The sequence below is a fragment of the Serinus canaria genome, chromosome Z (genome assembly GCF_022539315.1).
Source record: "Serinus canaria isolate serCan28SL12 chromosome Z, serCan2020, whole genome shotgun sequence".
Taxonomy (NCBI): Eukaryota; Metazoa; Chordata; class Aves; order Passeriformes; family Fringillidae; genus Serinus; species Serinus canaria.
In genome coordinates this window covers 48,896,712-48,917,422 of record NC_066343.1, presented here as the reverse complement: position 1 = coordinate 48,917,422, position 20,711 = coordinate 48,896,712, and the positions used below count along the sequence as shown (strand labels likewise).

The following is a 20,711-nucleotide window of genomic DNA, read 5'->3' as shown; positions in this document are numbered from 1 at the left end:
TTTATGAATATCCGGTACAGATCAATTTATAAAAGAAGCTGGGATTTAAAAGCAATGTAAAGTGGTTACTAAATACTCTTTTTGTTAACAACTAATCCAATGTTTCTTTGTTTTCCCCAATGTTCTGAACTACTAGACATCAAAGTCACTCATTTTAAGCACCTTGTCAGGGTTTTGGTACCTCAGTTTTCAAAATTACTTTCATTTTCCAAAGAGGTTCACGACTTTGAGAAACAGAATCTCCCTAAATTCAACACTAGTTTACTGTGAAAAGAGAACCATGACAACTATTTGTACTCTTGCTTTATTATTACATCCGGCCTGGTCACTATTGGAAATTCAATCTATTATTGTTGCTAGGAGCCTGTTGCTATGCAACCTAAAAGGGTTATGCGGCACTTTCAGGCTGGGAAGCCTTGAAAACACCACAGGCCCTCTCCTATGGCTCTAACCAGTTTATTTAAATAGATTAACATTCTCCTTAGTCAACTCCAATTCCAGACATACCCTTAAAAAAAGTTACAATGACAGATTTGAATACGGTACACAAACACAAACTCCAAAAAAAACCACAGAAGCAATATATCTGACCTACACAGCACACTACAACAAAGCAGACAGCAGTATTTCCTCTAATCCATCATTTAAATTAGCAAAGCTAAAATCTCCAAAACCCCAAACCCTGTCAAAGTCTAACCTTCACATACTAACCAGTTAGTATAATGGAGTTGCTAAACATACTCTGCAAAGATATTTTATAATAAACTTTTGATAGAACAATACATTTTTATACAATTTTCATACTCTAGATCATAAAAGTGAAACTTTGAGGAAAAAGACCAAAACTTAATTAACTCCAAAATGGCAGAATATTTCTTATTTATAATCTATATCAAAGATGTCCAACAAACCTCTAAGCACATTCCAGGTGAGTTCTAGCTTTGTGTGTCTTTGTCACATTTACACATTCTACATATTAGAGATCTATGTAAATCTCTCCAGATTAATTTCTTTCAGCAATATCTCTGTAAATCTGCTGAAGAATGGCAAAGAAATTACATGAAAAACAGCTGATTATTATGGCTTTTCTTTCTAATAATCTGAGGCAGTTCCAGTCTGCATCAAAGAACAAGTTTTTCCATGGCACCAGAATTAAGAAAGCAGCATTTCCTCCATCTTGGTCCTTTAAATGGATCCATACAACACTGTAGGATGGATTGTGAGTATTTGCTGCCTGACTGTCCAGAATGCTGGGAGTGAAATTAAGTTGCAAATGCCTTTTCTTCAATGGCAGCACCTATTGTTTCTTACCTTTTCAAGCTAATTATTTTGTTAGTACGTTTTTCTGAAACTTTTAAACATCTTTTGAATAAAACAGGTATATTAGAAAAAAATCCCAAAAAACAACAAAACAAACTCATACTCTTTTCTAAAGAGTACACATTTAAGAAATTAATGCACTGTCCTAGTAGTTATTGGAAATGTTAAGATCAGTTATCTAGACAACAGATGTAAAGGCAGTGCCACAAAATTAATTCCAGTATTGATATAAGGAAATGCTAGGGTTTATCCTTTCCAAAATGCTTTGTATGACTTAGTGACTGATGTTTTTTAGGGGAACCATGAAAACAATAACAAATATGAAGCATGTTCTGAAGACAAAAATCTCAGATGATTGGGGGTAAAACACCAACTATCAGCAGAATGCATTCATGAATTCAAACTCTTCCAACTACAACATTTTACTTTTCCAGAATTTTTAAGTTTGCAATATATTTTTCAAAGGCAAAACTGAACTTTTCATCTGTGTCAGGGTAACACTCAAACAGCAAAAAGCCTGCATTAGCTGCTGTATTTCAGGGATTTAGCCTGGAACAGCTGACGCTCACAAATCTAGTAGAGTCTAAAACAAAATGTCAGAATGAAACACATTCTAACCAAATCCATAAATCCAAAGAATTGCTGTGTATAACCACCATCGCTAGTTAACTTTTTATGATTTTATAAAAAAAGGATCACTGTAGTATGTTACCCTAGACATCATGACCTCAAAGATGACAGGTTGCTTGGACAACACCAACAACTAGATACAGCTAGAGGAGTAATAGAAGCATGTCATGCTGTAAAACTACCTAAGGTTTATAATTATAAAGTAGGTACTGATTATATGAATTGAGTTCTGCAGACAGCATTTTGTTAGAGCTTGTAACATACTTCTGTGTTGCCCAAGAATTTATTAGAGAAAAGGAGGACTTTGAAAAAGAGAACAGATCCAAAGCTACGTCCATCCACCATTTTTCCTTCAATGTTCTTCTGTAAGTATATTTACTTTGATGCTACTGAAGGAAATTAAATTTGTAGACATCAGTGGTTTTTTTACAAAAAACATGCCTTGATGCCTTCACTCTGGTGAGACACTTCACTGACACTTTAGTAAAAGAAAGTTGACCAGAATCTCGCTATAATTAGCCAAAGAAGGAGCCTAAGATTCCTTCATCCTTTATTACAGAAGATGACCTACTTGTAAACTGGCCATTCAAATAAATTGTACAAGCTGAACATTCCCTTGGCTTTAGGAGACAATTCCACATTAGTAAGATTACCTATGAAGGTAATGTTTCTCCCATAATTCTAGAATTCTACTCTTAGGATAGAATTCACACCCACCACAATTAGGCCAGATCAAATGCATGGTCCATACAACTGCTCCCCTGAGTTTCCTGAAACAACAACAACAAATATATGCCCTTCCACCAAAACTTCCAAACTACTCAAGATCTTATTTTAATATATTCTTCAAGCATTCCACTCCTCAACAACTGGGGTTATTTTCTACAGAGTCTGGAGATTTACCTGTTCTTATGTAGCTGTTAAAATAAACAGATTCAGAATTTCTCAATTCAAGTTATTTATAATTACATCAAACTGACCAAACGAATGTTTTTCCAAATATATTTTTAATTATCAATTCTGCATACATTGCCATGAAGCAGGCTAAAGCACCCTGAGAGAAAGCTAGAGATTAGCAAATATGAAAGCAAAGTGGCTGTTGGCAAATAAAAAAATCAAGCAGTCCCTGAAAGCCAATCTCAGCAGCTGTAGGCAATTCCTACAACCATGTCAGCACTGTGTGATGCTCAGCAGACAAAGCATCCACCCCACTATCTCAGGTAAATTGTTAAATATTAAACCACATCCAAGCCAAGCATCCAACAACAACAGGGGAAAAAAAATAGAGCCAAACTGTGGATACTGAACCGCAGTGATTAATAACTAAAGGTAAGTGCCACAAAAGTACTGAAAAAATAATTGTAATTGCAAAATATAAGTAAGCAGATATCACTGTCACCACTGATGACATGATAAAGCAGCAAAAAAAGAACTACATTATAAACCCAAAGGAAGGAAAAACTGCTGACATAAAAAAAACTCAAGACTGGCATATACTTTAATTTGAAAGAGAGAAAAAGGAACATTTACAAACTTAGAAATTTAGAAACCCATTTAAAGAAGTCTGTCTCATTACAAAATACTACTTTATGTCCTAAAGATATCCTTTACCCTGCCCTACCATCTGAATTTTACGTATCTCTTTAGAAATCTACTTAGCTTTGTAACCATGTTTTTGAAGTACTGTAACTGTAACAAGGCAACTAATATTTCAATATGTTGACCATGTTCTTTTTTTTTTTAATTTAAGAAATTTATACTCAATTTAAGAGCAAATTCAGCAGCAGCAATTCTGCAGGAAATACACAAGAAAAGCATTATGTTGAAAGAAATGACAAAAAACCTCTCACTTCAAAAATACTATTTTACTAAACATGCTTGAAATTCACTCTCACACTTGACAACATTATGTAAGATATTAATTATAACTTTGTTTGCCTTCCTGTGTGACCTTTCCCAACATGTTAGCTTTCACAAGCAGATATTTATTCACAAGACACTGTTACTCCCGGTGTTGCTTTTGTGTCACATGAAATTAAATCTATTTTATCATTTAAAATACGTACAAATCATTAAAAAAAACCAAAAAACCTGCAAGTCAAACATACAAAAAACCCTCCCACATGGCTTTTTGTTGACCTCACTGTAAAAGACACTCAGTTTCACAGCACATTCTGTTCTGCTTTTCCAATCTAACAGCACTGAGCACCTGAAAAGATAGTGATTTAACAACCACAGCTTGTATTTCCTGGACAGATACCAATATTTTATTTTTATTCCATGTGTGACTTAGAACAAACCATTTCAACTTATATTTTCAGCCTACAGGCATTTATTTATAAACAATATCCAAAAATTATTAAATCCTCTTTACACACCACTACCTTTCTCTCAAAGAAACAGTTCTCTAAGCTCTTAGCCAAGTTTGACTGTAGAAAGCATTTGATAAAATAAAATTGTAAAATGAAAACATGCGTAAGGATTCTTATTAGCTAGGTCTATCTAGCATGGCTTTTTTGCCTTTAATTTAAAAACACTAAGTTTAAAAAAAAATTAAGTACAATGTAAAACCCAACTGAACTAAAGAATAATGAAAAGCACACCAGCACACAGAAATAAAAATAAAAAATAATAAAAAAGTAAAAATTTAAGGGAAATTAATTAATTATAAAAATGAAGAAGAAAGAATATAATTAATCAATGACAATGACAATGACTGGAACTGTACAACAGTGTGTACTTAACTAATCTCAATGTTTATAGTAATTGTTCTTATACAAATTGAATATTGAGAAATTGAATATTGAGAATTGCACAGTTGGATCCAAAAGATATTTGTTTGCTTATTTGTTTACTGGCTTCTAATGTTACAAAACATTCCTAATGGAAATTTTCATATATTCTGACAAAAAGCTTTATGCTCAGAAAGTTTAAGTAATATTACTTCCAAAAGATGGTTTGACAAAACAAAATGGTAGCTGATTTTTATAATTCTTTGGTAACTTTTTTTAATTTGGCTCCAGCCTACTGCACCTATAGAGAGTAAAAACACAATTCAACTATAAAGAACATTCAGCCACAATATTTATACAAGATTTATGTCATGAACAGCAGAAACTGAATTTGATTTCTAAGTCTTAAGATAAAGACATATGAATATGTAACATACTATTTCATTGTTCTTCCATAATTGCCAAGTAACAGTAAAAATAATATCAAACAGATATTATTGGGTATCTCATTTATAATAAGGAAAATAGAAATATAAACTATGACACATATAACATGTATTAAAATAGAGGTATTTGACAAAGGTGTTATGTCATTGTGTTAGATCACTTATGGCTCTTTGAGTTTCACAGAGCATTCACATCCTTTATTCAATCAGAAAAATTATTTTTCCTTGGGAAAAAAAAATCACTGGAAACACTTTATGGAAATCCTACACCCCTCTTTAACTTAAATTCTCAAATTTGACAGAGGTAAGTTTAATATATTATGAATAAAATACAAACACATCCTAAATAATGTATTTGCTTATCCAGGCCTTAATGATTCCATTCAACTCACCTTATTAGCTGATATGAAACATCTCCATTTAAATAAAGGGATTACTTTCTAATACCGCCGTGATTTTAAAGACTACATTTATCATTATTAGTAATGTATACATATGTTTTTGCTTATCCTTCAAGCAGTGCTAAATAGAGTAAGAGAAATCAAAATACATTAATTTTGCTATGGATCTGAATGTCCCATCATAATAAACTCCAGCCAAAACAACCAAAAGCCCCCGAAAGAGAACCACTTTAGTCAACAGAAGCATTGATTATCAATCTGTTTTTTCTGATTTCACCAATACTAGTTACTGCAATACATACTTCCTTAGATCCTTGATCTTGATCTCTATCATTGCTATTAATTTTATATCTATAGCTATATGATAAAGCAAATACATTTTTAAAACAAACATCTTTTTACACACACTCAAAATTATCGTGCTTGCTTCTGAAATAGTTTTTTTTTTTTTTGGTCACAGTCCAGTTCTTATCAAAGTGAACAGAGATATAGTCAAGTTACAGGAAAATTTTAGATACCCTCATTACAAAAAAGATTGATACCCTCTTCGGATTGCTGGCTGTTATGTACATTGAACACCACTTACAAATCACCAGGCAGGAAGCCAAATAATCAACACCCTAAACTTATTTCAACAAAGAAGGGAAATTATCCAGTTTATTTTAAAATTCTGAATAATTTCCAATAAAATTGTCATTTGCAGTTCTTCCACTTCTGGTTTATTCTTCTCTTTTGCTACAACAAAATAATTAAAAATTGCAAATTAAGACTTTGATATATACTCACAAATAAATGTCCACAGAAATTAGCAACTGGGGTTTGGTTTTGCCAGGTATCCAACCAAGGTCCCTCCTTCTTTCATATAACCCTTTGTTCATCATTGTCTTTTCCTCGAGAGACCTAAAATATTTTGGTTTCTTGCTATTGCTTTTATTTTTTTTCCTCTGCAGGAATCCAGCGAAAAGTCTCAAGGTTTCATTCTAAAATACTGTATAAATAAATGTGACGAATCCAATCTATGTCCAGACCTAAGTCTGCAGAATCCATAGAATGAATCCATATGAAGACCAAAATAACAGAATGTAATACACTGAAGAAAAAAAGGAACCCATGAGTTGTGTTGTTAGGGAGACCATCTCCTGGGCACCCAATCCAGGTCTTTGTGATATATGTCAAGAGGACAACTTTGTAACTCCAGCTCTATCCCTCCACTTTTACTTCCAGTTGTGAGGATTTAAGTACAGTCCTAGGAAAGTGAACAAGCCAGCAAGACTAGAAGGCAAACTAGATCACATCTAGGAACTTCTGCTGTAGAGCAAGAATCCCAAGTAAAATTGTAGTATAGCTTGGGCTGCCATGGATATCAGGAGCTGCCAAGCCAAACTTCCCTCCCAAAACAGGTTCAGATTTGGCATTAGACCACCTCCCTATGGCTTTATCCAGTCAGAGAGTGAAAATCTCCTAAGATGGAAATGGCAAAACCTCACTTGGTCCAAGGTGCAATAATTCGGCCTCCTGCTGGGTTCAGGGTATCTCCAGCAGGCCGCACAGGTCCAGATAGCTCAGTCCTCTCCAGAACCGACTGCCCGAGTCCCCAAGCAGCCCTCAGCTGCTGGCAGCCTTAGCAAGCTTAAGTGATTTCAGCTCTTGATTATCAGCTCACTGTGTTTTCAGCTCTTAGCTTGCTAGGTGCCACAGGCAGGCAGACACAGGGAGAGAGAGAAGGCCATTTAGAGTTCCACAGCAATGTCTTTACTGAGTCTTCTGAGAAGGGTTCCAGTGATGGTTCTTCTACCAGAACCAGGCTAAAACTACCCTTTATATAGGATACAGGGGGATCAGAAATTGCCCAATAGCAAGGGTTAAAGGAAAGTGACCTATAGGATTACAGAAAGATAACCAGGGGTCCAAAGGCAGAAAAAGGTCTTTTCTAGCCCAATCACCATGACTTGGCATTTCCTATCTTTAGGCTTCTGCTCGCCACAGGGCCCTTGCAGGCCCTATGCCTGCTACAGTGCATTGTTGGGCGGTCCTCATGGGGAAAAAGGGTCTCCTTGTGTCCAATCTGAACCTCTTGTGATTGTCTCTCATCCTTTCACCACACTGTGCACTTCCACGGAAGACTGCTGTTGAGACCTCTGCAACTCTCTTCTCTAGACTGAACAAGTCCATGTCCTTCAGTGCCTATTCATAGACGTGCACTCTAGTTCATAACCATCTTAGTGGCCCTTTGCTGAACTTACTCCAACCAACATCTTTCCCACAACTGCAGAAGAGTGACAGTAAAAGCAGAAATGCATGCGAATATTGTATAATAAATACAGAAGAGACGTGGATAAACATTTTTCTCAATTTCCTGCCTATACCTGTGTCCATACAGCCCAAGAGACATTTTTGATCTTTCCTACAGCATAGGCACACTGCTTGCTCATGTTCAGCTACCTGACAACCATGGACCTTGGGGTGTCATCCAGCCTGTAGTCTCAGCCTCTATGTCCCCAGCCCACAATCTGCAGCTAAAGGTCCGTGAAGCCCTAGAGAGCTTCACAGGACTGGCATTTCTGTCCCTTTCAGCCAGAAGATTCTTGCAGAAGCAGGTTAAAAGAGTATTTTTTTCAGTTACTGCTTTTGTTCTAGATTTCACTACGACAAATGTGTTTATAATAGGTAATCTGTATGTTTGCTGTAAGAAAAGACAAGCTTTCTAACACCCAGGATGAAGGATGGCCACCAGATTATTTGAGACAATATGCTCAATAAAGAAATGACATACCAATCAGTGATGTAAAAACCACCAGTTTTACCCTTTTTTCTAACACAAGTAACTCCATTTGACAAGCTGAACCATCTAGATTAAAATAAAATGTCTTGTTAGATGATTCTTATTCCTATGAAAGTATCTTCCACATTTCTTTCACTCTTCAAGGAAAAAAACCCCAAAGAAACAACCAAATACAAAACCCCAAACAATCCAGCAAACCAGCCTCAAACTGCACACCATACTGCACTGAGTACCTTAACCATCCTTTGGTTTTATTGATGCCTTAAAAATCTAGACATGAGCAATACACTTTGGAGACAATATTAGTAGAGGGGGTAGTATAAAGGCTGGTCTTTATTGGAGGCCTGCAAGGGGCAGGTATGTAAAAATGCTCATCCTGCACAGGGTGAATAGAGTTTTATAAGTTTAGCAAATTAGCATAATTGAAAAGAATCCCTAATTAGAAGCACAACTGATGAGGTAACTCCCCCTGGTTCTACCCTTTCCTGAATTCCCCCCCAGCTTGGATAGGAACTAAACTCTATTTATGAAAATGTGTCTCCAACAGCTGGTTTGAATGTTGGCTCCCAAAGAGAACGAAGACAAGATAAGGGCCTTGGACTCCTGGGGCTTGGAGCTTCTGGAATGTGTTTTGTCTTTCTATCTATCAGGGTGGAGAAAAGTACTGGAGCTAGCTAGGAACTATATAACTAAATAGCAATAGTCTAAATATAGTCAAAAATATATATAAGGAGGAAACAAGAAAGCAAAAATCATTGTGGCAATCTTTAACATTTCCATACTAGCAAGTTAAATCTTGTAACTAGAGCACATAAAATGCTTTTGAATCAGTCTATGGAAGACAGAAGTACTTCATCTGGAATGAATGGATTTTTGAAAATAATGTCTAAATATTAGTCCAAGAGAACAGATCAATGGGAGGTCAAAAGCATAGCAATAAAACAAATTTATACTTGTGACTGTGCAGTTTGCTTTATGGAGATGACACACGTAATTTTATTAGAGGAGGTAATGCATTATGAATCACATCTAAAGTCCCACTATGAACACACAATTACATCTTTAAGCTGTTTTTAATGGCCAAAACCTGTTACTTTCTGATTCTAATGCTAAAAACTCTGGGACAAGTACTAAAGCATTTCTGACCAAAACTTACACACACACACCCAGCTTTCTTTATCACAGATGACAAAAACATAACTCCTATTTTCCTATTAGCCAGATCCACCTGTTTTTCTGAATTGGACATTATATCTTCTCCCATTTTATAAAATATGGGAAGAAAATGCTTGTAGTTTTTCAAAATATTCATTATTTTTAAGTACAGGGGGAAAAAATTAACTACTGGCTCCAGTTTAACCCTTTTTTGAGTAGGCTACAGATGGTCAGTCTGCTGATGTTGAGCTTTCAAGAAATTCAGCTGTGTCTGAAGAGTTACTATCTTTGGATCATAGCATATAACAGAAAATACGACTATGCTGACACAAGAACTTCTGAACATCTCAAACTTATATCTGAGTTGAAAACATAAGAACTAAATGCTTCTGAGATTTACAGCACTGAATTGTTACAAGTCTTAGTCAAATAATCTAGTATTTCATCCTGAAATCAAGCAGTGGGTGCCCTTATATGGCAATCTTTCATATGGAAAGTAATCCTAAAACTTCTCTTCATCTCAGTTGCCTTAAATATGTTTGTGACAAACAAACTTGTAACGGATGAATTGAGACTGCATGAAGAATCCATTTTCATCAGGTCATGAAAGTTGGCCACTGCTCTGAAATCATGATCCTGTGTCCAGCTCTTCTCAGAATTCAAGAAATGTCAGTTTCTTCAGAATTCAATAAGGAGAAACAAATAATAAAGTAGGCCAAGGAGTGAAGGTACTGAAGACCTTCAAGCCCTGTTAAGGACAGGAAATTTGACTCAGTGGCCTGAATCAAGATCATGGCAGGAAATTTTAATATCTGAATTTAAATCTGCCTGTGAAGTATGGATATAAAACAGTAACATAAAATCTGGATAGTCCAGACCACACAAGTTCATAAGGTTACAGTATTTGACAAATGACTATCTGAATAACCTGAAACAACAGCAGTAAAAAAAAACACCACACCAAACCGATACAACTGAATCAGTGTCAACCCACAACTTTGAAAACACTGGAAGGTCTTTTTCTTAAGACAAAATCATTACTTACATGATAAATTATGCTATTGCTTTGTAGGACTATCTCTGATTCTGAGTTTACTGTAAATAAACCTTTCCTCAGTGTGGCTTAAGTTCGCTAGCAAAGGGTACTTTGGACACAAAACCTAAATTCTGTGAACTAGAATGAAGTCTGCAAAACCCTACACCTTTGTCATCTCCACACCACTACAGACCCCTCATACTGATATCTCTATACATTTACTTGCTCACTACTGTTCCATGCAATACCTCTCAGGACTGTGCTCCTTACCCGAGAAAGGAGTTTCAAAGTTAGAGAAAGCTAGAGCAACTCAGGACAACCTTCCATCAGAAAGCACTTAGAAAGAGACAATCAAGAGTTGCGTTTTCATCTTAATTGCCTCATTTCATTCTTGTCTCACTTCAGAATCCAGACTTGCAGCTCAAAAATATTTCCACAAAATAAGGGAATGAAGCTATATTTCTGTCCTACTTACCTCCATTTATTATTAAATAATAATTATATTAAATTACATTAAATCCATGGTTTAACACTAAGCACGTTCTACTTTCTAAAACAACTGTAAGGATGATACAGATCACAGAAGAGTTTCCATGCTTTTCAGAAAGTCTAAAGAATAAACTTCCTAGAAGTTACATGAATTGTTATTAATATTACCCAGTTTCAACTATGAGGAATTAGAAACACCCTGGATTCTACACTTTTCCATTTACTAAATCTGACAGGAAAACAATACAATGAATATAGAAGAGTCAACTCCTCTGCAAATTGCAACTCAGTTGAAATGATTTAACACAGAGTGGACAAAACAAAATAGGAGTGAACTAAACAATAAAGACAAATACAAATGTTCACGTGATCTTAGCTACCACAGCGTGTCAACTCACTTCATGGCTAACAGTCAATTTGATAAATCAGCTTCTAGGGAGGTAACTCAACTGCTCCTTACTATTCAAGGCTAATGCAATTTTGAAAACAGCTGGACTTTCCTACAGAAGTAAACTAAATAGTTTTCATAAGCCATGTATTTTATAAATTACTGTAATAGTCTCTCGAACTATAAATATTTAAACAACACCTACAGTCTACTGAACTATATATATTTAAACAACACCTTTCTATAACTTAACTGTAAAATGCATATCAGATGATCATTAAATTATTCCCTATTTCTCAATCAGAAATTTTGAGACAATTTAGTTTTTAAATGGCAATTATACAACAACCATTTTTCTTAAAAACACTGAAAAGGAAGAATGGGACTTTAATTAAAGAAAGTAGTTATAAAGAAAGATTAAATCTTTATTGTACCTTCTAAATTCTCTGGGATACAAAGTTATTAACACTGACTTCCAATAATAAACACAATATATAAAATATTAACTAGAAAGACAAATTAACAATCCTTTGTGTATAGCGACACGTCCTTCCTAATGGAAGAACTACAATGTGCATCTCATCAGCAAAAATGGGAGGTAGGAAACATTCTTCCTTCATTAAATCCATAACTCTATTGTATCTACTCTCAAGTCTCAGAACAATAAAGAGGTAAGAATACAGTGGTATCTTACTGGGGAAAAAACCCCAGAACTTTAAATGGAGAATTCTGAATACATTTTGCAGCAGTTAAATAGAAAATAAGTCTTCAGATTTATGAGACATTTAATGTAAGACAAAAATCCTGACATTGACCATTGCTTCCAATGGCATGAGAACTACAGCTATTTTGGTTTGGTTGTTTTTTTGTTTTTTTTTTTGCTTTCCCCCTACCAATAATAAATAGATTAAGTCCTCTTTAGATAATACTAGTTACTTTTTACCATTCAACTCTGTTAGTTTCACTGCTAATTTCACTCCCAGCTCTTTGCAGTGCAGAATGCTACCACAATGCATGGAAGAAAAAGCTCAGGTGATAAGACTAATTTTCTTAAGATGATGCCACACAGTACAACAGCAACATTTCAAAATGCTTTGTGGATAATCTGCAAGAGATCACACCAAAAGAAAACAGTACAAATTGACAGTCCTAGTAATCTAATCCCCTAGAAAGGAAACTTCAGAAATTCAGTAAACATCCAATAACATTGTCAGATTAAGAGAGATACATAAGCAAGACTGCTCTGCCTTCTTCCTACCCCAGATTTAGGAACTTTTGGGGAGGGGGGAAGAAAATCAGACCAAAGGTATTAGAGAATCACCTGAAAATCCAGCAGACATAAACTGGTTCACTGGAGCAAAAAATGTATTTTAAAAAAAATAAATAGCTATGTATAACCTTAATAACGGTCTTGTAAATAGTTCTGTCGCAGAATCCTATTATGCTTTTAAAGTTGCTTGCAAAGGATGTATAGTTAACAACACATAAAAAAGAAATCAGACAAAAAAAACCCCAAAACCCCAGAACACCTTAACTGAGGTAGAATAATCTGAGTCAATGCCACCTGCAAACTGACATACTTCACCTTTTAACAGACATGCCCCTTTCTATTTCTATTTTGCTATGTTTCATGACTTAACTACACTGAGTTTCAGAGTTTCGAAAAAATCCCTAAGGTGGTATGTAAGAGAAGGCATAGTTAGACTAAATATAATGAGGAAATAAAACAGAAGAGAGAATCCATTTACTTGGTACATAAACAGCAAACATGGCTTTGAGTCATTCGTTGTAGTAGTAGCACCAAAAACCTGAACAAAATTTAAACAGAAGGTTCTTGCCTTAAAGGCCTTATAAACTTGAAATCAGTCTTCAAAAAGAAGAAATGAAAGAAGTAATTATATTTTTTACTCAGTGATGGTCTAAGAAGCTGAGATGGACTTAACATAGTTGGTCTATGGGTGAATGAAATGACCTTTAAAAATAGTGCTAAATTGCTCTTTCCTCTCTTTGATGAATGAATAAAGTTATAAATGCTACAAGTACACTCCAGTTCAGTTATTCATATACAATATTTGGCATTCTCATAGCATTGCTATCAATGTCATGCAAGAATTTAAAGACAACAGATTAGAAACACATTAGATGTTCAGTGAGGAAGTCTAAATTGCTAGAAATTAAACTACCAAGTCTCAGTAAAATTTACATTGTAAAATGGGAAATTTCTTTATAAAATAAAATTTACAATATATTCCATCCGCTATCTCTTGGTTTTAGGACACCAGAACTGAAGTTCCTAACTAATCAAACTACTTACAATAGTGGAACAGGTAGAACAACTAAATTGTTTGCAACAGTGTCCAAAATGAAGCAATTTAAGGTGTACCACCCTAGATATACTCTGTGTCTTTTCTCTTGTTTCCAAAGGGAAATTACACTAAACTCAACACCATTAACCACCTACTCAACACCTATTTCCTACCTAAATAGGAAAAAAAATATTGCCTTATTAATTTTATGGGGTATGATTAAAAATAGATATTACAAAACTACAGAAGTTATTAGTAAATAATTATTATTAGTAAATAATTTCTAATCTGACAAGTTCATATATCCATAGAGAATTTTTTAAAATGAAACCTAGCTGAACTTATAAATATGCAGAGGAAGGGGCTGGTCTGGGCTTTTTTTGGTTGGTGCTTTTTTTTTTGGGGGGGTGGGGTTGTTGTTGGGTTTTTGGGGCGGGGGGGGCAAGGTGTGAGGGGGAGGTGGGTTGGTGCTTTCCTTCTCAGAACTACTGATTGATGGAGAAAAATATCCAGTCCTTTTTGCAGTTCATAAGTACATACTCCCCATGCCAACCTCAGTTTCATCTAGGAAGAGCTTCAGTGAGAAAGGAAAAAAATTGTATATACAGCAATACATTTTTTAAAAAGGATTTACATATGAGCAAATTAGCTACATAAAATGTGAACATAGACTTATAAATGAAAAATATAACATACAATAAAGGTCACTCCAAAATGCATGTGTGTCTCACATAAGTTCATGTAGTAAACTTCAATAAGTATACAGTTTATATAGTTTTAGCTACATGTGAAACAGACACAATTTCCATATAAATATTTGTTTTCTTTTGATGAACAGAAATTGCATTTTAAGTGTGTGAATCTACATACACAGACATAATCCAATCCAGAACAGCCAATTTTCTCTATGATTTTTAACATAATATTGTCAAAACAGTAAGTTTGCTATATTGCACTGCACAGAAAAGTGTGAAAATTTCAGTAATGTTTATTTAAGTCTCACTGCATTACCAATGCATTTCAGTGAACAAACTTTTAGGATTTTCTCTCCTTTTTGTATTTCAAATAGCACAGCACCCTCTGGTGCATCTGCTAGAAAAAGAAAACAACTAACAATAAATACTAGTCATTGCGATAAAAAAGTCAACATAAAAACAAAAAAAGGAGTCCTTAGAAACAAAAACATCAAAAAATTATTTTAAAACTAACTTCAATTTCTTTCTTCCCTATTAAAATCCTTTGTAACTGAGGAAATTATAACTACTGCATAAAAAAATTTAAAATAAAAGAAAGCAGCAGATATGCTAATACAGCAAGGTGCCAGAAAAAAAAGAAATAGACATACATTTGTTTGACACTAATCCTGTGTTCTTAATAGTAATTAATTTTTATTAAAAAATATTTCAAAAAGAAATAATCTTCATGTAGAAAAGGTAGTGAAACAAAATGTTACACCAAGCAATATATCTGCTCTTGGTCTTGCAGGAATAACAATTATTAGGTCTACAGCTATCTACACACTCAAACTGCTGAATTTCACACCAAAATATTCATATCTCCTTTGAAAGTCCAATGAGAAAAGAAATTTTAAAATTATTGTATTATATGAAACATTTCAAACTCTGCTGACATTTTAACTATTAAAGGATGAACTCTAATATGACACTAACTATTAAAATACACCTAGTCACTAGGAAAATAATTTCCTACAAAAGTACATTTTTCTAATCACAGAAGTGGAGATCACCATCTGCTTTAGGAAGCTCTTTTGTAAACCTCTGGAAGTTTCAGCACAAGGCACAAGAAATGAAAGTGACACCTGTTTAAATCAGCCATCTGTCCCTAACAAACTAGATTTAGCCAAATCTAAAAATCAAAATCTTAGCTGAGAGAAAATAGAAGTATTGTTCTGATTGACAACCAACTGTAGGCAAAATGCATAGACAATAAACTTGTGGCTAATTGAAATAAAAGGTCTTAAACTTCAGTTATTCATATTAAAAGCATCATTAAGTTTTCAGTCCTAATTCTTGTTTAAAAAAACCAAAACCAAAACATTTTCATTGATAATTTCAAAACATTCTTCTTTTTGTACTCTAGTACAAAAATTTAACAAGAAGCTTGATTTTGAAATGGAACTCCAACTACAAGGACACTATATTGCTACTGAAAGACTATTTTTTATTCTGTATTGTAGAGCACTCATATGTCTTTTTAACTGACAATAATTTTAAAAAAACATTTTAATAATCATATATATATTTTTAAAGCCTATTCATTTTTTAAGCACTCTGCATGACACATACCTGCATATGTTAAGCTGTTGACGACTGCAGGTAAAAAATACAACTAATCTAGAATATTTTCAGAGGGAAGAAAGCCTTTCAAAGTAGAGCATGAAAATGAGAAACACTAGCTACAACACTAAAAGGATCTACAGTGATAAAGTACTATTGCATTTTAGACACTGGCTAACATTTCAAGTAAGAGAAGAAAACAAAAGCAGCCGGACTTCTCAAAAGTTTAGTAAATGGAAATAAAGTGCAACATTTATTTCTCTAGGCAGTTTTTGATTAACAATACCCTGTCAGGAAGGAACAAGAAATGGGATAATGCTAACAAAGCTGAACCTAATTATCTAATAAAGCACCATGACTTTAAAATCTTTAACAGCTTTTAACAGTTTCTTTGATGCCGATTTCATTTACCTACACTACCTTACTGAAAGGATTTCACCAAAGTAGCATAATGTAGGTTAGCTTACTAGTAGCACAATAGAGTAGCTGATTCTTACTGTTTTGTTTGGATACGTATGGTCACACTCTGTAAGCCATGAAAACCTATGCATTTTAAATAAATACATATCACAAGCCGTGTAATTTTTAAACACTACTTAGCATCACAAACACCAACTATTTTGCTAGCTGTGGGCATTAGGGAATCAGAATGCATAATGCAGATCTCATCTGTGGTCACTGCAGTATGTCAGAAAGAAGAAAGAGTCAGTGAAGTCCATAATATTAAAAGCAGTCATTACACCTGCTTTATTATTTTCCAAATTGCAGTAACTGGCTAAGGAAAATGCAGCCAAATAGTACTACAAAGGTCTTTGGTTTTTGACAAAAACATGTACTTTTAATATGATTTTTCAGAAACACCTGTATACATCACCCAGCAGAATTGGAACAGAAACTTTGTCTCACACACAGACATACACTTTCCTTTGCTACCCTAGAGGCCTAGATACATATTGACAGATTTCAATCCCCAGGAATGATCCCATCCTGACCAGTATTCTGTCCTGCTCTAAGAGACCTACTCAAGCAAGGTATGGTGCAGAACTGACATCTTTTCAACAACAGTAGATGCCAGGAATTATTTCAAAACCAATGAATCACAGAAACTAACAAGAAATTCATAAGAACTGAGATGTGCCAGATAACTGATACCCTACCAGAACTCACACTGAAAATTGTTGATGTATTTAGAATTTATTTACACCAGGCCTACAAAATTAGCACACAGTGGTTTCATCTTGGAGCAAAAAAATTAAAAGATGATTATGTAGAGGCTTTTGGTCATCATCTAAAATAATTTCTTTTCTAAGTTCTTGTGAACTATGAAATATTAAAACACATTTTAAAAAAATCCAATATGCCTTGCCTCAAAGAATATCAGTATCAAGCACTAATCACTTAGCAGATTTTGTAGTTAATACCTGCTTGAAAAAATTGCCCCAGTCACACTCATTGGTAGTTCCAATGTGAGAAAAATCCCATATCTTACACTGGATATCTAAGGATATCAAAACGGAAAAGGGGTATGCACAATTAAATGTAGGGTTTAGATTAAAAACAAGAGCATTATTTTTTCCTAATTATATTACTAAATAAATAAGGAAATAAATAAGTCACCACTTCAGAAAGAATAAAGTCTACCAAAAAAACACCTGATTTGACAAGTCAAAGGGGAGAGTGCAAGTGTGTATGGAAATGTTAAGATGTTAAATGTTTCACTGCCATAAAAGATGCCAAAAATTCACTTCATCCAAAGAATTCAAAAAGTATACGAAGTATGACTTGACATCAATGACAACACAAATCTTTAGTTCTTAATAAGCAATCACAAAATGGTTGAAGAAAGCAAGCATTTTGGATTAAAAATAAGAAGGAAACCATACTCATTAATAACATGAGTCCTCCTACATCTCTTTGAGGGGTAAATAGCTGCCCCTTCCCTCTTTCACAAAAGTACTCTTGAAAAGTAGTACCACTAACAAAATCACACAGACTTCTTTTTCATACTGATTTTTTCTCCTTTCTTTGCTGCTTAGCGCTAAAACCCACAGTCAGTATCTTGAATTTCCTTCATCGTGGAGAGTTTAAGGAAACAAATGGATTCTTTCAACATGACCGTAACTCACTGTGCAATAAACTAGACCTACACATACACTGTTCCATGCTACACTGTCACTATGAAGCATAATTTAAAAGCAATTCCCTGCAGAAGGAGTGCAACAAGAAAAAAAAACCAACCTGCTACTCTATGTATATATTGGTGGGGGTATTGAATAAACAAAACCCCAACTCACAATACAAAGAAAATATAGCTCGCACGAAAACAAACTGCAACGTTAATTATGAATATAATAAAAAATTACACACAGAAAGCACAAAAAAAAAGGGGGGGGGGGGGTTGATATAATCGATAGCACGAGAGTATCATTAACAGATACAGCAAGTTCACGAAAAACCTAGTCATTTAGTAGTCAAATCAAATCAGAACATGGCCCCTGTAAGTGAAACGGGGAAATAAACCCCTACTCTTGCTGTCCTACAGGATCCATCTCCGGCTGCATCTTTCCTCCCAACCCTACGGCTTTTTTCAGGTTTAAAGCCATTAACCTTTGACTGCGGCCGCAGCGCGTTCCCCCATTTCTCCACCTCCCGACCCATACAAACGAGACCCAACTCGGACGCACACCCACCGCATCCCAGCGATTGTCCTGGAGATCCCGCAGCGTGCCTGCGTGCCCGGCATCGCCCAGCCTTTCCTCCTCCTCGGCCCGCACGGCGGCCGGCCCCGCTCCCCGCCCGACACCCCCGTCTATGCCCGCCGCCCCTCTCCCCCCGACCGCACAGCGCTCCCGGGAGGGCCGCGGGGGGTCGGCGGGGAGCCCCGCGTGCCCTCGCCGCCCCGCGAGCACGGGCGCAGCCCGAGGGCGCAGCCCGGGCCCGGATGCCTCACGGAGAAGGAGGAGGAAGGGCCGGGGTGCGCCCGCCGAGCGCATTCACCTGTGCCGGGGCGGGCTGCGGCGGCGCTCCCGCTGTCGCTGCTGCTGCTGGCGGCGGCTGCGGTTGTTGTTGTTGTTGTTGTGGTGGGTGACGGTGAGGCAGGGGGTGCGGAGCAGCGGCAGGAGGAGGAGGAGCAGGAGCGGGAGCGGAGCGGCTGTTGTTGATGGGTAACAGTCGCCAGGACTACGGTGACTATGGCGCTCGATTCACAAGGCAACGGTTGCTATAACTCACAAAAGGAGAGCGGGAGCGGGAGGGAGGGACCGACGGGCGGACGGAGGTAGGCGGGGGCGGCGGCGCGGCCGAGCGCCCCGGAAGGGGCGGGGCCTGCGGTAACGGCTGCCGCGCGGCGGCTTCCCCAGCCCTCCCGGCCTGGGGCGCGCGCCCGCCCGGTTCTCCGCCCGCGCGGGGGGGCGCACACGGCGGGCCCGGCCCGGCGCGGGGCGCGCGGCGACAGCGCGAGGCCCGGCGGGGGGGTGTGGCCGCGCGGGGGCCGCCTGACGCCACTTCCGGCAGGAGGCCGGGCAGGAGGGGCTCAGCAGCCGTCGTCCCTCCTGCCTCAAGATGGCGGAGGGTGGGCCGGTCCCCCACCATTTTCGAGGGGGGGAGTAAGAAGAGCAATGGGTCGCCGGCGACAAGTGGCGATGGAAGGGGAAGCGCAGCCGCCACCATGCCTGTCGTCTTTCCTGTCCCGCCGACTCGCCGGTGGCCTCGCGTTAGCCCCGCCGACCCTGGACTTCTGCAGGGGGCCGAGCCAAGGCCTCGGAGTGTCCTGTGGCTGCTCTCAGCCCACGTGGCCTTCAGGCCTGACTGCCTGCGTTGGGCCGTTGTTCCACCTGGCACACCGACTCACAGAATCAATTGGGTTGGAAAAGACCTCTGAAATCGCCGGTTGTAATCTGTGACCAAACACCATTATGTCATCTAGACGCGGCACTGAGTGCCACGTCCAGTCTTTCCTTAAACACTTCAAGGGAGGTTACTACTAAGTGTGGTAACCGGATGCTCCCCTCATAGGCTGTGTCTGCTCCTTCCAGGTGTTTACAGAGTCACAGGGTTGGAAGGGACTTAGGAGATCATCTAGTCTAGCCTCCCATGCCAAGGCAGGGTCACCCAGAGCAGGTTACACACGAACATGTCCAGGTGGGTTTTGAATGTCTTCAGAGAGGGGATATTAAGGACCTCGGTGGGCAGCCTGTTCCAGGGCTTGCCAAACTCAAGAAGTTCCTCCAGTGGGTGTGGATATGTTGAGGCTATGTATAGTGCCCCTGCCTCTGCTGGCTGCTACTGTGTCTCCCGGTAGTCGCCGTGCATCCCATCTGCAGCCCGTTACTAACCGGAAAAGTATCTCTGAAACTTTATACACAGCTGCAGTAGTCTGTGTTGCCAGTAATGCTATAATCCGTGTAAATCGTGGAGTTCCTTCTTGACCTATGTACTAGTCTGTGTCCTCACATGTTCTACCAGCCTGTGGTTTACCAGTCACATCTTTCTAATATCTCCTGCTAAAAGCACCTGACATTTGTGTGGAATGGTCTACAACCAATTCTACCCCACCTCTCCCTACAGAAAAAAATTGAAATTGCTCTTACATTAGAAGATTTATTCTGATTTTCAGGATCCTGTGTAACTATCTTAAGTTGTGGCAACTATTTACCAAAAAATACTGGGAAATAGGGTTAAGTATATACAAACAAGATCTTGATTGACAGAGATTTAAGTCTATAACAGA

At 37.3% G+C, this 20,711-nt stretch overlaps 1 protein-coding gene across 4 annotated transcripts in view; it reads right to left on the bottom strand.

Moving 5' to 3' along the window:
* RFX3 (regulatory factor X3) overlaps positions 1 to 19,378 on the bottom strand; it is a 102,933-nt gene extending 83,555 nt beyond the window's left edge. For 2 of the 4 annotated variants that reach the window (XM_050986481.1, XM_030236998.2), the window contains exon 1: positions 18,980 to 19,378. The gene's annotated coding sequence lies outside the window, so the exon portion shown is untranslated. The other 2 variants (XM_030236999.2, XM_018918412.3) reach the window with 2 other exon arrangements.
* Positions 19,379 to 20,711: the final 1,333 nt, after the last annotated feature.